The sequence below is a fragment of the Parasteatoda tepidariorum genome, chromosome 8 (genome assembly GCF_982258835.1).
Source record: "Parasteatoda tepidariorum strain Cologne lab strain chromosome 8, Ptep-v5.0, whole genome shotgun sequence".
NCBI lineage: Eukaryota > Metazoa > Arthropoda > Arachnida > Araneae > Theridiidae > Parasteatoda > Parasteatoda tepidariorum.
This window is the reverse complement of record NC_141762.1, coordinates 98475608-98493239: the sequence shown is the minus strand read 5'-3', so window position 1 is coordinate 98493239 and position 17632 is coordinate 98475608. Positions and strand designations below refer to the sequence as shown.

Below are 17632 nucleotides of genomic sequence, written 5' to 3'. Positions count from 1 at the left end.
TCAAAATGTAGAAGTTTAAAAACGTTACCTCTAACAGATGATGGCATAAATGTTACGACAATTTTCTAGGGGAATAAAGGCACATCATCTATATTAAACTTGCTTGGCGACTTATGCCGGATTTTTTTACATACTCTGCGGTTCACTATTATGAACTGCTTCTTACTGTGCTTCTGAACAGGTCATAATAGCCACATATGATGATATTTCCATTAATGTTTGCAAGTTTGATTCAGATGATAAGCCCAACTCCCCTAGGAATTTATCACAACATTTATGTGAAACCCTGTTATACATGACATTTATAAAAACTTGTACATTTCGACGAAAATATAATAAAAATATTATTTCAAAAAGAATCTAGATTTATGAACACAACTAATTTCTGATTTAAAAATTTCCACCCCTGAGTTAGGCAAGATCAAGTTTTTGTATAAGCGTAACAAAAAATTTGCTCCCCAATGTAATCTTTATTTAATATTGTAAGATCAATATTAATTCACCTTAATATTTATAAATAAATCTATCTTAAACTATGTTTATATTTCTATGGTGTTTCTAGATCATTAAATGCACAATATTTTTGAATTAAAAACATTTGAACTTTGAATTACTTTGCCTTGTGCAAAAAATATAGATTGTAGCAGGTTCATAAAAAAAGTTTTTATGAAGATTCATGAAAATTTAAAATATTAGATGAAAATAAAAGTTATTTTTAATGAAAATTTTTATTCACTCTTTACACAACCATTAAAAGCAAAATTATTGTAATCATTTCATATATTTGCTATCCTTTAATGATTCAAATAGATGTTTTTTAATTGAAGTAATTTAACTTACAGTTTAAATTGAAAATTTTAATAATTTTATTCTAATCATCTGCTCTGTTTGCAATGTTTAATTATTTTATGCCGTGGGCCAAACTGGATGAAAACCTTCAGGTAGTAAGTCTTTATGTATAGATTCTTCAAGAAACAAAGTTGTGAAAACTGAGTGAAACTATCAAAATCTTAGGGTGGAACCGGAGATTTAAGAGATAAAAGAACTTAAACATAAAATGTTTTTAGCAAGCTTTGGATTTTTACTGTACTATATATTTTTTAAAGTGTTAATAATTATTTTTTTGCATTATTTCCATTTTTTTTTATTTACGACTTATTACACATATATTTTTATGGGTAGTAATTCTTAAATATGTCAGTATATTGTTAATAACGCAATACAATAAAAAATAACTACATAAAAGAAATAAACCTTTTATAACAGAGTTTACAGGATGTGGATAAATGCAGATTTGCTTTTTGTCCTGCTTTTTATTATTATCTCTGTTGTTTATACATTCTCTCTTGTTACGTAATCTATGTATTATGTACTATGTCTCTTATTATGTCATCTTTTTGAACAAATAAATTACACACCCATTCTTTTTTTAGGGATTCTTTGTTTTTGGTTCTACAATTGACCGAAACTGATTTAAATTTTAATCTGACAGACAAAATTGCAATTTATAAGTTAAATTTACAATTTCAAATTAATGTTAACTTCTAATTGTGACAGGACAGAAAAACATTCCTTTTCCTTAAAGCATTCATCTTCATTCTAAAAATAACATTTTGAACAAATCTACATAAAACTGTGCTTTAAAAAATTGTACCTTATATGCAATCATATAAATCAAAAAAGGAGAAAACTTGATGATGTTCCTTAACAATTTACTGGATTTCTAATTTAGCATTTTTTACAGTTTTTAAAATTAGTATTTTGTGATTTAAATTTCATTACCATTAGGTGTATCCTATAAGATTCTTCTATTATTCTTACATGTTTCTGGAGTGTTGTCAGTTAAATTCTGTAGTGTTGTTAAGGAACTGCCTATTTCTCCCCTTAGAGTATCTATGTGTTAAGTTTTTCTTTTCATCCATTTTTGTTTCTCAATTTGTGTTCTCTTTGATATTTTATGACAAATTGCTTTATAATTTCATGTTAGACTTTAAGAACAAAACGTTTTTTGTCAGCTGCTATGTTTATTTGATATTTTTTAAAGAAACAATATTTTTTAGCTAAATGAATTTCGATTCCTGAGAGGGGCAGTATCATTTGCAAGTTTTGCCTGATGTGGAATCACCTCTGGTTTCGTTAAAAATCATTTAATTTTATAAAGAAATAAAAGTAAAAGATTGTTTATATATTATAAGTGTACAATTAATTATTACTAAAAGCAGACAATTGTTTTATAAAGCAGATTGCAGTGTTTTCTTTTTACAAGTGATACATTTCAGATTCCACTACAGTTTTGGTTTTTTTCTTTATTCATCATGAAATTCATTCTTAGTAAATTAATACTTATTCATGAATTTTAAGGTGAAGTTTTTTTTGAAAATTCAGTTGATTTTATTATATCCTACCTTGTACAGGATTGTAATATTTATGTTATATTTAGACTTTTAACTATCATTTCCATTTGATAAATTTTAAGTGTTGTTTTTATTTAATTTGATTAATAAATTTTCCTTGTATTTTATCATTTTATTTTTTGCTTTTAATTAGGTATGAAATATATTGCATTTCTTAATTATTAATTTTGTTTTATATTAGTTAATTTGGTGATTTTAGTCTTCTATAACAAATCTTTAGTTTATTATCATAAATCTTTAGTTTATTATCATAAATCTTTAGTTTATTATAATAAATCTTTAGTTTATTATAATTTGGTTTTATTTAGTTTAATATAATTTAGCTTAACTTCAATTAAATGAAGATCTTTAATTGACTTACATTTGTGTTGTAAGTTTTATCATATTAAATACGTTTTTTTATTTTTTATTATTAATTTCACAATTTTGCCATCATAATTTATATTTTTCTATCTATTTATCAATCTTATTAATGATATTTTTTTAATAGAAAATCTTAACATGTTGCATTTTTACACTTATTTTTCCCTTATACTTATTTTTCAGGATAATACAATATTTAGAGTTAAAAATGTTTTTTTTTTTTTATTTAAGTAATGCTCAATTAAGTTTCCCAATCTTATTGGTGCTTATCTTTCCCATAATTAATATTTTAATCGATGCTGATGTATTGGAGTTTATTTGCTTATTCTGTTTTTTGGAAATGTTCTTACATTGATTAAATAAGATTTAACATTGATAATATACAGATTATGTACATTCTTTTGCAAAAACTTTGTACTTATAATTTTTTTTTAACTGTTGCATAGTAAATTCCTTCAGTCTTGTGTTTTCTTTCAGTCATATTTATATTTCTGATACTTTATTATTCTTAATCATAATTAATGTAATTTAAATCTTCTGCTTTTTTTAAAATAAAAATAACATTTGCTTACTTGGATTTGCAATTTTAAATATAATTTTAAATTGCAGTTTCAAATAAAAATGTTGTTGAATTTTTTCAAAAATAAATAAATAAATCCTGGATTTGTTGGCAAATTTGCTTGGAAAAGTCAGTGAAAAAACTCTGTTTGCTACTTCTAAATAGAAATGCTTAAATGTTTTTTTAAATGCATTTTAATGGATATTTTAATTTTTAATAAATTATTTGCGAATTTTCTTATTTAAATGTAATTTTGTATCTAACAGGATGTAACAAGTACTACTATACTGAATGGGGCTACTGTAATGAATTATTGGAAATTTAGTATCCCGCTGCCAAAGTTCTATTGAACTAGCTGAGCTACAAGATCTAGAAGTTACTAGTGGAACTATGTCTGTTGTAAGTAAAAATTATTTTTTCTAGATATTTGCATGCTAGGGAAGCTACTTGCACTTTCTCTAGCTACTTGCATTCTTGTTCCTTATACTTCATGTTTAGTTGTATTTTTTTTTTCTTTGTAAGTTCATGCATGATATTGTATACAATTTGTTAATAACAACTTTATAAAAAAACATCAATCTAGTGAAATTTGTTTTAAAAAATAATAGTTGGATTATGAAACCAGTTGAAAGTTAGTTGGGACTTTTTTTTTATTCGTGATTAAGTTTTAAAATGCATGCTATAAATTTTATTATTATCTTAACTTTCTTTTAATCGAAATCATTGGAACAGATTTTCAAATCTTGAAATTTTTTTTTTTTTTTTTTGAAAATTTCTTTACATTATTACTTTATTACAAACAGTGAATAGCACTGATAGAATAGCTGGATTATGTAATTGGCTAATTTTTAATAGCTTATTACACGGAATAAAATCATCACCATTTTATTAAATCAAGCTGTAAGGTAAAGATGGAAAAAAAAATTCCTGTCAAGATATTTAGATTTTTTCCTCTTAAATTTAGAAAGATGCATAGCAAATTCAAATTTGGCAAGTGACACAAAGTCAAAATGCTCTCTTATAAAAATTAGAGAACATCTTGCTAAAAAATCCTGATAAACTCTGAAGTCACATGCAAAAAAAGAAATTATTTTTTCTTGTAGCTTGATCAGAAATAGAACATGTTTTTTTTATTTTAAACAATCTGTTCAACAATGTCTTAAGCCCATAATTGAAATTACGGGAACCAGTCCAATTTATTTCATAGCATTTAGCTATTCCATTAAATATTAATTAATGTTTTCAGTGAACAATTCAAAAATATCTACCTTAAATATGCTGAATAATTAAAAGACGAGCTGAATAATTTAAGTATGCTTTTAAAAATGTTATTTTACAACTTCATTTCGCAGGCAGATAAACGCAACATTTAAATTTTATTGTAGTAATATAAGTTAAAGAATGATTTCCCCCCCCTTTTACTTTCCTATAATGTTTTTTTTTTTTTTAAATTACGGCAGGCACTGAACTTTCATTCTTCGCCTTAGAAGATGCCGGAAGTGTTGCTCATTTATCGTTACCCAGTGGGCACCTGTGAACCAAAGTCACGGAGGCAAGCAACATTACCCATGCCACACTGCCACAACATATAATAAATTGTTTTAATGATATTTAACATTATTTAAAACACTATTATAGCTAAAATAGTTAATATTTCTGGTGTTGGGTAAAACAATGGGTTTCAAAGATGGGTAAAACTATTATTTAAGTATTACAAAACAAATCATTGAAAAAATAAAATCATAGTTATACTTTTCAAGCTCAATTTGATAATGAATGTTAATGATTAGGATACTATTTGTCAGTTAGAAAGATTAAATTAAAAGTCTTAAAAAGATTAAATTAGTTAATATTAGAATACATTGTTGAAAAAAAAAACTATTTTAAGTTACTTTTGGATTGAACAAGTCTTTATATATCTATGCTATTTATACAAATTGCATTTAAATAAGCTTTAAACTAAACATGTATAATTGAAATGTGTTTTTTTTGGTTGCAAGCTATTTTGTTGAATTCCTAGCATAACAGAGGGAAATCACACAAGTATTTTATTCTGAAAAATATGCTTAATATTTCTGAAAACAAAACATTTTACAAGAGTATGCTACTTTAGGGTGCAATATTTAATTAATTGGCATAAAATAATAAAAGAGACTCATAATTAAATTGCAAGTTAATTAAAAGTACTTGTAACAGAGGGGACAAATCCCACTTTTTAGACATGCACTGTTATTTACACTAAATTCTGTGATTTCGACCATCCTAAACATTATCTGTAATTTTTTTTAAAATTATAACATTTCAACGTAAAATAAATTATTATGAAACTTTTAAAATTGCAAGCACATTTTTATGAAGTCCTAATAATATGTCGTAAGTGGACATGAAATGTAATAAATTTGACAAATAGTTAAAGAGAAATAGCACTGTCAAGAGTGACTCTTCTGTTATTTAAAGTTGGAGTTGGCAGCACTGTTGTAATAACTGACAAGTGAACTCATGCTACATTCTTGTAGTTTTATTTAAAAGTTTTTGTTTTAAAAGACCTTCTTAAAAAAAACATGCATATTGTTTGTTTCTTTTTCAATTTCAGTTATTTGGGCAACAAAATTATCTACCCTATTTTTCCCTTTAACTGTTCACACTTGCAAAACTATCTATTACAACATCAAAAGAATCTCAATGTTTTAAATGGGGGCTGATGCACGTAAAATCTGTTGGGTCACAAAGTTCTCCAAGTTCTCATAACAAATCAATACCAGTTCCCTTGTATTTTGGATTGGGTTCAAAATTGCAAGGCCACGGAGATGAACATTGGTAGCCGTAAACTTACATTTGGGTCGGCTGTTCAACCATAGTTAGAAAATCAGTTGAGCGATTGTTACAAGTCGCTATATTTAGTCATTCTATGTAATTATTCGGTACACAACTGCGATTTTAATAGTAAATTTACATTTTCATGAATAGCCCATATACACATTATATGGTGTTTTACCTACGCATAAAATATGGATAGATCGTAGTACAGCAAACTTAGATTTGCCGAGTTTTATGTTTGGATGCATCTGCTTTAAAACTTGATATGCTTCCATGAAGGTGCACAGCTCATACTTTTTTTTTTTGCTTTGTAACTTTCTGTACATTTTCTCTGACAATCACGCACTCATCTCTACCAGAAGCCTGGTAAGAAAATTTATCAGATGAGTAAAAATTTATTACAAGTTTTTTGTTCCGTCAGAAACTTTGTTACTATAGAGTGTTTCTTTTGCTTTGGTAGTAAGGTTACAGAATATGCGTACAACAGTACAATGTTTTCTGGGAGATACAGGTAATGCAGGTTGGCTTTTTTAATAGCTTTCTCCAATACCTAAGGAATATTATAAAGAGAATATCCTTCCTGAATTTCCACTGCTTGTATCAGTGCCTTTTTATTTATTTTTTTTATTTATTTATTTTTCAAAATACTTCTGTTATCATAAATTTTCGTTTAATATTCTTTATCTTTCTTTTTACAAATATCCTTTTTTTTCTTGGAACATTCTAGTTCTATATTAATTACTCCCTCAATAAACTTTTAACTATAAACTAAACAGGCTATGAAATTAAAATAACACAGCTTTATAAAAAAATTGTGCTCTAACAGTGGAGGAGCTGGTTTAAACTAGTTGAATTTGGATGCATTAGTACTTGTTTACTTTCCTAGATTTCCTTTTTAATGGTCAACCAATCAGCTTTGATTACATTTTGCGTAACTCAGGGGATATTTAGTTTTTCCTCTCTGTTATATGAAAAACTTCACCATTTTTAATTTTTTTTTTCAAGAATCTAACATAATAAGATTGTACTAATATACTTAATTGTAAAAACTAGTTATTAATTTTAAAAAAATGTTGTGTAATGAATAAAATGAACTTAAAAGAGTAATTGTAACAGGGGGGACAAATACTTCTGTATATTTGAAATAATTTTTTACTTAAAAAATAAGAAAAAAAATTTTTTTGATGGAAATCAATACATAATTAGACTAACGAACAATTTATTTTACAATAGAAACCAGGCAGTATGTAAAATTGGAACATTTTTAATTACTTATTCTTCTTTAAAAGTGACATTTTTTTTGGCAAAACAAGTCCAAATCATGAATGCTCTATATTTATGATAAATTTTACTATAATCATGTATAACTCCTAAAAATAACTTTTGAATTCATAAATTACAACAAATTTTCTTTAAAATACTACCAAATACGAGGATATTGCTTAAACTTTCAAAATTCAATGCTGGTTTCAGATGGCATGGAATTCAACTTTTACATAAAGTTAATGGAAGATGATAATGTAAAAGTTTAATCCCACTCTTATCCTCATTTAGTCTATTTTGTTTTTTAGGTTATTATTTATTTTTAATCTATTTTAGAAAAAAATATAATAGTATATTTGCCTTTAATTATTTCTTAGTAAATAGCGTTATTAATAATAATTAAAAGAAAACACTTCAAAAAATCATACCCTAAATAATATTTTTATTAATTATACAGTAAAAAAATCAGTTTATTTAAATCTAATTTTTTTTAAAAATTACTTGTTTTAAGTCTTTTTTTTTTTTATTTATTTAGACTTAAAACATATATACAAGGTGCATGGCGTTTTTAAAAAGTGCTTAAAGGTGCTTATTTTCGATTTTCGTATTTTAAAAGCCATTAAAAGTGCTTTTTTCATTGGGTGTTTTTTAAAAAGTGCATAATTTTTCCTTTTTCAAAATGAGATTTATCCTTTACCGTGTTGATTTTCACTACAAATTATGCAAAAAGACACAGTTCACATTTTTCTATTCAACATCTATTTTGGCGTATTGTCAGTCCATAGCATATGAAAACACCATTCGTTTTACAGCATTCAAAATTTCATGACTTTTGACAATTGCCGAAAACAATGCCAAAAGGTTTTTTTTTTTTTGACATGACAGTTAAAATAAGATAAAACCGTCAATTGTCAAAAACTTTCCTACCCTGCCTAATTATGATATTTTTTTAAAGTGCTTACAAATATTTTTTGAGTGCTTAAAATGTGCTTATTTTTTGTTGCACCCTGTTATATATTTTTTTGAGTTGTAATTCTTATTTATGTCAGTTATTATGTTACTTATGTATGTATTCTTATTATGTTACTTATGTATGTATTGTACCATGAGTTGATAACAAAAAATACAATTAACCACATAAAAGAAATTAGCTTTTTATAACAGAGTTGACAGGATGTGGGATAAATGTAGATTGTTTGCCAAGGAACCAAAACTATCTAAAATCTTCTTCTTTCAAATCCCCATTTCTAGCCTAGCTAGACAAAGTCCATGAGTTTGTTCACCTTCAAAAAGTCTAAAACAAGTAAGGGTCTTTCAATAAGGTCTTGTTTTAAAAGACCGAGGCAGTCCAGTAGATGTTCAGGGGACGCCTGGGCCAAAGAGCACTTGGTACAGAGGGCAAAGCACTTTTCTCCTCCACAGTACCTTAGTGATTTCAGGTGTCCACAGCGGAGACGTGTGATTGCGGTTTGAAAATGACGGTCTTTGTCAGCTGTCAAACAGCTAACCGGTCTGGTACCAATTGTGACTGGGTGGAGTGAGGCATGCTGATTTATTTTTGTCTTTAGCAATGGAGAAGAGCTCTGAGGAGATAAGAGACACTAGAGGCGCAGTGGCCTCAGCTGCACCTGCCTTGGCAAGACTATCTACCATTTCATTGCCTGGTATATCTACGTGTGATTACCTATGTGTGATGACCTACATATCCATTGTACGTGAATTCCATTGTATCCATTGTACGTGAAGTGCTGAACAGCGCTTCTACTGTCGGTAAGGATCCAAATCTCTTTTGGAATTGAAAGAGACAGTATTGAGGCAAGTCCATCATCAATGGCGATAAGCTCGCTCCTAAAAACAGAAGAGTGGTCGGAATTCCTTTTCTGTCGTATTGTCATCTAAAATCTTAGATAATAATAATAAAAAAACAAAGCTCTTAGTAAATTTTAATTCTGTCACATATTCATGTATCTTAAATGTTTTAAAATTTATGTTTATATGTATTGTTAATTAAATTCTAAAACTTCTTTCATTGTTGTTCTTTCATTTTGCTTTATAAATATGGATTGCCTTCGTATATTTATAAACAGTTTTATAATGAATACACAGGGTTTGTCCAAAAAGTAATGTCAGTATATCAATAAAAAATCATTTCTTGTTTTGGTTAGCTCAAAATGTTGAAGGTTTGAGTATAGGCTTCTTCTAATTTTCAATAAGATTTCCAAGCACGAAAACTGCCATGTTCAGTTTTTTTTTAGAAATATGCTTTTGAACCTTGGTGCAAACCTTTTTACTTTATTGGCTTTATAAGAGATAGAAACCCCTATGGCAGAATCGTTGTTACACGGCGACATTGTCACAGAAAGTTGCATAGTTCTTGCAGAAAGAATTTTCTTTTGAAAGTAAAAAATTTTACTTTCCTTTACTGCAGAAATGTATTTGTAATATTTGAAGATTTAAATAATAACTTTCTGACATGCTCAATTTACGCCGATAGTATCGTAAACCAATGTAATGTTTAGATTGTATTTTGGGCAGTTACTGATATTGATTTTTACGTGTTTTTTAAATATTCCTATATATTTCAAACAATATGGAAAATTCAAATTGTGCATTTGAGTATTAACTTTATAATTCTATTGAATTTTTGGCAGTTATTGCTGTGGATTTCTCCACAGTTTTTAAATCCAATATTTTTAATACAATGATTTACAACAACCCTTCCTCCACAATCTTTGCCCATTATAAACTGTTCAGTTTCATAGTCTCCAAAGAGGTCAAAGGTTTATTCATTCATTTAGCAACCCTGGGAGTATCATGTGGTATTCTAGTTTAACAGGGTCATAATGGAGCAAATTTTGATGCAAGCAAAGTATTGCTAAGTTGACGATATTTCAACTATATGGTGATAAATTTCTGTCTAAAAAAGTGGGTTTGTAATGGATGATAAAATAATTTAAATAAGTAAAATTAAAACAAAAATAAAAGAGAATATCCCAGCTTTTCTTTAAAATTCCCTGATAATTTCAGGTTTTCCAGATGGGTAGCCACACTGACTAAGTTTTTAGTTGGTTTTGGGATTGCTGACTATATTTTACTTAGTGTTGTTCTGTCTTGAAATCTAGTATCACAATTTAGACATGATATTTTGATTAAACTTACGCCACACTTTTTAATTTTTCAGAATATCTTAAAATATTAGCGTATTGTAGTTTCATGAGCAAAATATGAAAATAAAGATTCAACAACGTTTGAGAGTTAATAAAAGTTTGCAAAACTATCAATGTTCATACTCAGAAAAATTTTCCCCTGACTTTAAGCAGATTTGCATACAAATCCAGGATTTTTTTTTTCTGTTGTTGAAAAAAATCAATAAAATTTAAATTTGATAAAACTATAAATTACAATTATATATAAAATCGCAATTCTAAGTAAGAAATTATAAATTACTTTTATTTAAAAATATAAGTGATTTAAAATATGTCAACTTTGATTAAGAATAATAAAGTGTCAGAAACGTAAATATGATTGAAAAAGGAAACACAAGACTACGGCAAAACTTGCAAATGGTACTGCACCACTGAGGAATCAAAATTTACTCAGTTAAAAATAATTCAGTTAAATTGTTTTCTTTAAAAGATATCAAATAAGCATAGCAGCGGACAAAAAATGCTTTGTTCTTAACAATTAAAGTCTTTATATGAAATTTAAAGCAATTTGTCATTAAATATCAAGAAGAATAAAAAATGATAAACAAAAGTGGTTAAAAAGAAAAACCTAATTTGTAAATACTCTTACGACAGAATTTTAATACTTTTAAGGCAGAAGTTCCTCAACAACATCCCAGAATTTAACTAACAGCACTCCAGATATGCTTATGAATAACAAAAGAATCTTATAAGATACACCTAATCAAAATGAGATCAAAATCACAAATTAACATTTTTAAAAGCTGTAAAAAATGCTAAATAGGAAATCCAGTAGCATTTGAAACTCAAAATTATTAAATTCTTTCCTTTTTTTGATTTACATGATTTCAAATAAGGAACAATTATTTCTAGCACAATTACATGTAGATTTATTCAAAATGTTATTTTTAGAATGAAGACAGAATGCGCTTAGAAAAAATAAACTTTTTTCTGTTCTGTCACAATAAGAAGTTAAGATTGATTTGAAATTGTAAATTTGACTTACAATGCATGATATTTGACGTAAGAAATAATAATAAGTTAGTCAGTTTTGTTTTTTTTTTTTTAAAAAACAAGACTGAATTAAATATGATGTCTCATTAAACTTTTATATTAAAATTCGCTTTTCTCTTGGTGATATTAAAAATCTGTTATTTGTTTAAACAAAAGTTTTTAAAATTTTGTCAGTCAGTTTAAAATTTGCACAAGTTTAGGTCAATTGCTGAAACAAAAAATCCCTAAAAAAAGAATGGATGTGTTATTAATTTGGACAAAAAGATTACATAATAAAAGAGAATACACAAATAACAGAAATAATATTAAAAAGCAAGACAAGATTTTAAAAAGTAAAAATTAAACACTCCAATAATGTCCAGAAGCGTTTCACTCAACATAATGGACCCAAAGAACTGTTTACAATGTTGCAATTTCAAATTACCTGCCACTGTAAAAAAATATATACAAAAGTTAGTAAGAATATAAAGAAACTTTAAATCAATTAAAAAAACATTCAATAATGATTTTTAAAAGAAAAATTGCATTCTTGAAAACCCACGTCTAAGCTGTGAACAGACAAGATATCTTTTTCAATATATATATATATATATACATTAAACTTTAGATCCAACTAGCTTAGGTTTCATTACAAATAATTTTTTTTAAAAAAAGAATGGTGTTCTAGTGATGTAATAAAACTGATTATTTAATCCATTGTTACTTATGAGAAATTAAGCAATATCAATATTACTTTTTTACAATGTTTAAAAAATGCTAATTTGCAAATAGTATCTATTCTCTATTGTTCAATTATTTAAAAAGTTGTTTCAAACAGCCTACTACATTGAAAGATTAATTTTATTAAGTATTATCTGTATTATTTACAAACTTTGTAAAATTAATATAAATTATTGGGTTCTGAAATTTTCAATTTTTTCCCCTTTAAAAGATATAAATTTATTACAATAGCAGTTTTGTACTTTTGTAATTAAGTCTGTCATAACATATTCACATTAAATTCTTTCTATTTTTATTTTAATATCTATTAGACCTGCTGCTGAGTGGAAAAAAAACTATTTATTAGTAATACCTTTGTCTTACTTTCAAATGGGACTTAAAAACAAGCTTGACTCAGAATCACAGCTTCAGGTCAACATAAACATGATATTTTTAAGTTTTTATGGCAGGTTATTTAAAAATTATTATGTACTCCTACTTTAAATTTTATATCTGGCAGTTTGATCAAAAGTAACTGGCAAGAAGTAAAATTTTATTTATTGATAAGATATTCGTTTACTTTCAGATAAGTAACTCTGTCATTACTCGCTAGGCTATTTGGTTAGATAAATTTTTTTTTAATTGCAGGGCTCCCAACATATTTTAGACAAGAAAAAAGGGAAAAGAGGACCATTTGTAGCTAAAAAGAGGATCTAGGAGAACCACTTCAAGACTGAAAAAAAAAAAGAATTTAGTTCTTAGTAGCATTTACAATTAAAACAATTGTTATTCCGGGACCCCTGAATACAGTTTGGTTCAATATCTTTACCAATATTAAAAATGTCATAAAAATTTAAAAACAGAATCCTACTAAAAAGATAAAAATTTCACAAGTTTTCTTAACCTTAATAATTTACTGTAAAAGCAATAAAATTTTTTTCAACATCTCTTACTTAATCTCCAAAGCAAGTCTTGATATTTACAAACATAAAATAATAATATAAAAAAATCACAAAACACCACTGGGAAAAAAATTATATACATTCTCAATACTTATTTTACACAGAATAGAGAAATCAATTGAAAAAGAAAAAACTTAATAATACATATTAAGATATAATACATATGCACTAAATTACTTCGTAGTTTTTGGCTTCTTGTTAAAAAATGTTGTGATTAAAGAATTTTTTTGTTCCTCAAGTTCCTTTTCGAGGGCCTTTTGTTTCAAAAACTTGTGTAGAAGTATTTTATTAGCTTGTAGCTCACTTGTCTGTTAAAGGCATTTTTAGTTTTTTGAAATTCATATTTTATAGAGAGTTAGATGAAAACATCCAAAAGAGTGTTTACTAAATAATTTGAAATGAGGCAGAAATAGGAGTAAACAAATACTTATGATTGTAAATAATAAACCAATTTAACATTTTTTCATTCAATTATTTAATTTTGTTAAGCCACCACAATTCTTTATCAGCTTACTTTTTTATTAAATCTACAACCTTCTTTGAAACTAGTTTCACGAAACTGAGTTCCTAAGAAATCAGGTCCTATTGCTATGAGCTCGTGCGTATTCCCTCAAAACATTTTGGTGGCATGTGTATTATAAATTTGATTTGTAATAATTTTGTGAGCTTTAAAGTAATTTAAGCCTGTGCTTATGTCTAAGCGCCATGTTTTTTTCTTTTTCTTAAATTACTTTAATTTAATTCATACAGATTTGAAAAAAATATATCGCTTTCTTTTCTGATATGCATGTGCACATTTTTTTAAAAGTATATTTCTATAGAGTGTTACCTATAGAAATTATATTTACAGTTACAATATAAAACTCTATTTTATGTATAAAAATATAGTTTTTTATTTTATTTTTGATATTTACAAATAAGTAAATAAAGTTGTTTATATCTTTGATTCAATTATTCGTAGCCAAAATGAGCATATTAGTGGCAATTCTTATTTTATATTATTATATATTCTTATTTATACTGAAACAAATACTATTTACCATAAATTAAAAAAAGAGCATTACTATTTTTTTTAATTTTCAGTTATTACCCTTCTCTTTACATGTAATCCTGATAATTTTATTTCTAAATATGTTTCTTAATTCATTAAATAGTATTTTTTGCCGTGAAATTGATTATAACCTCTATACCAAAAGATATTTTAATAATAATAAAAAACACAAATAATCATATTTTTAAATAATTTGTTTAAAAAATTAACACCTACATCTTGGAAAATAAATTTGATTTTTGTTGAATAATATTACCCTTTTTCAAAGGTTAAAATTTAAAATATATTTAATGGAGTAAAAAAAAGATCATATTTAGTGGTTAAATTTCATTCGTAAGAATTCAGTTAAACAAATTTGCTGCAGCAATTTGAATTAATTCATAGAGTAAGTATTTTAAGCTATTTACTCTTTTAATTATGTATCTTTATTGACCTTTATTTATTTTTCATTAAAATAAATGCATGCAGTTATAAGCAGTTTTAAGTTTTAAACATTTTGTTAAGTAAACAATTCAATCTCATTAGAATGTTATGAAATGTAATGTTTATTCAATTGGCAAGTTTTGTGAGTACAGTATTTATCACATAATTTTTGAAAAGAAAAATTTAAAACTTATCGTAATATCAATGACATGATTACCATCATTTTTATTAATTTTTTGTAGCCGATCGCAATCCAACCAAAAAAAAGTAACTGAAACAAAAAAAAATCAAATTAAAATATCCTTAGAATGACGAAAAACAACATAAGCATCCTAGTGCTTTGTGAAAGATGCCGGAAGTGTTGCTCATTTAAAGTTACCCAATGGGCACCTGTAAAACTAAGTCACGGAGGAGAGCAACATTACCCATGCTACACTGTCACAGATACCTGTTTATAGATTGGGCCACATTCACACAACAGAGAATAGCCCACTCAGAGAAACATCCATGCACTAAGTTGGATTCGAACCCGCAACCATTGGTTTCGCAGTCAGGCACAACAAGTTTTGTAATTACAGTATTTATTGGAGAGAAAAATCAAACATTAATAATAATATCTATCAATAAGATCCAATGCAATCCAATAATGCAATCTATTTCCTTTTTTTTTTTTAACATTTTGCAGTCAATAGAGACCCTAACAAAAAAAGAGTACACAAAGAACAATAAAATAAAAATGTCAGAAAGCTGATCAAAACAACTTAATAATTCATAGCTAATAGATATTTGTTTTATAATCAATTCAGGTATTCTTGATGAAAAGTGTCATTGCAAGTAGAAATTCATCAAAAAAATAGAAAAAAAATATTAAAATTTTGAAACATAATAAAAATACCCTTGAGAAGGCAAAAATTTAATGAATGGTGGCTAATGGTAGTTTTTAAATAATTTATTTAAGTTTTAATATTGTTAGTAACATGGTAACAATGAAGGCCAAAATCAATTGGACTGTTCAGATCTGCATAACAATGGGAGACGAGAATAAGGAGAATTTGTTTCCTCGATAGCCATTTCAATTTCAAACGCTTCTTCGAAGCACATACATTAGCTCATAATAATAGGAGTCGTTTTTGACGGGACTCTATCTTTAAAAACTAGTAGTATTCAGCCTTTTGCCCCAGATGTCCTACAAAAGAGCTCATGCTTGACAAACTCTCATAGATGTTTAAGTTGAGCGTGTATTGTGTAATTTTCTCTCCTAGCTATTTGCTTCTCCTGTTTTGAATTTTTTGCTTCTTTCTTAACTTCATGGAGTCTTGGAATATGTTTTTCATGTTATTGGTTTTTAGATTTCAATTAGTTGTTAACAGTTTTTAAATAAATTTAGGTATATTTCCATTCTGCCAGGGTAGGCGATAAAGTCAACTATGCAAACTTACTTATTGCAAATAAATTCAACAGTTTTTTTTAATTATTACTATTTATAAGTACTGTTTTTAAAAAGGAAAAAAATAGATAAGTTAGTTGCTGAAATTACTTGTGCAATCGAAATGAAAAAGTAGTTAGTTTCAATCTGTTTCCATCTTTTGCTTGATATTATTCTGAAGTCTGTATCTGCAAATCTTGGTTATCAGAGCCTGGTTTGCATATGTATTATAATAAAAAGATTAAACTGGTCATGTTAAAACATGGTATTGAACCTATAACCTAGCATATACCATTACATGAAATACGACTCAATAGGTCAACTTTTATCTGTATTTTTGTCGTATCTGCAAGCTGGATATGTCAGTAGATAAATGTCGGAAAATTGAATTGATTATTACAATGAATTGAAAAATTAATGATTAAACTGCTTGAAACAATTATCAAAGTTCATCATTCTGATATTAAAATTATTAACACTTAAATTTATTATAATATGAAAGTAAGCAGCTACATTTATCATGATTTCGGCAGATTTTAGTTTCAACTATTAGGTGGAGAAAAAAAAAATTTAAAAAAAAAAAGCTTAATAGTTGAAACTTATTTATTAGAAAATTATATCTTTAATATAATTTCTAAACTTTAATTTCTTGATATTTTTTAATGACCCCTAATTTTAATAGTTCTTTTTGAACTTGGTGACTGATATTTTTTTAATGAACTATCTTGATTATTTATAAATTAAATTTATATCTATGTTTCCAAAATTTTTTGTAAAACTTTAAAAGTTGGCTATGAATTTTTTTTACATGAATAACGAGTATATAATAAATTGTTTTGTATGAAATTTATTTAATTTTTACTTTAGTACTTCACTTGTTGCCTCACACAGTCCTCTTGTTGATGGCGGTATTCAAGGGGTGATGGAGAAGGACATAGTTCTGGGGTTGGGTCTGCTTAGGGCTCTATCGAAAAAAAAAAAATTTTAAATTTAGTTTTTATTATAGTTTTTTCAAAGAAAGTTTTTTATATCTAAGTAAAAACTGCAATTTTGTATTAAGAGTTTTGTATAAAGTATTCTGCAAATATTCTATGTATTTTACAAATATTCTATAAATTTTACAAAACATTCTACAAATATGAAAATAGGATTTTTGTATTTTGAGGAATGGGTCTGTAGTAGATCTTGACCAGAGGCACATAAAACCTCTGTTCAGTCTTGCGTATCATTCATTCAATTTAGAAATTGCTTAAAGGGCAATTCCACGAAAGTGTCAACTTTTAAGCGAAAAATTTTTTTTATGAATTGCATATTTTAATTTTAAAAATATGTTCAGAAATAGCCAAAGTCTACATATTACTGTTTAATTTTTGATAATTTTAAGTTTTTTGAATCTGGCAGCATTCTAAAGTAATCACATGGCTGACAAGTGAATTCTTCACATTTGTGCTCAAAT

General features: G+C 26.6%; 1 long non-coding RNA gene across 9 annotated transcripts in view; it reads left to right on the top strand.

The window, feature by feature from the left end:
* The window catches only part of LOC107453831 (uncharacterized), a 37856-nt gene that overhangs the window by 7773 nt on the left and 12451 nt on the right, over nt 1–17632 (top strand). For 3 of the 9 annotated variants that reach the window (XR_011636306.2, XR_015435976.1, XR_011636308.2), the window contains exon 4: nt 3603–3735. This is a non-coding gene — a long non-coding RNA (uncharacterized LOC107453831). Of the gene's footprint in view, nt 1–3602; nt 3736–4796; nt 9446–12962; nt 13265–17632 lie in introns of those variants that run through there. The other 6 variants (XR_015435975.1, XR_015435973.1, XR_015435978.1 and 3 more) reach the window with 5 other exon arrangements.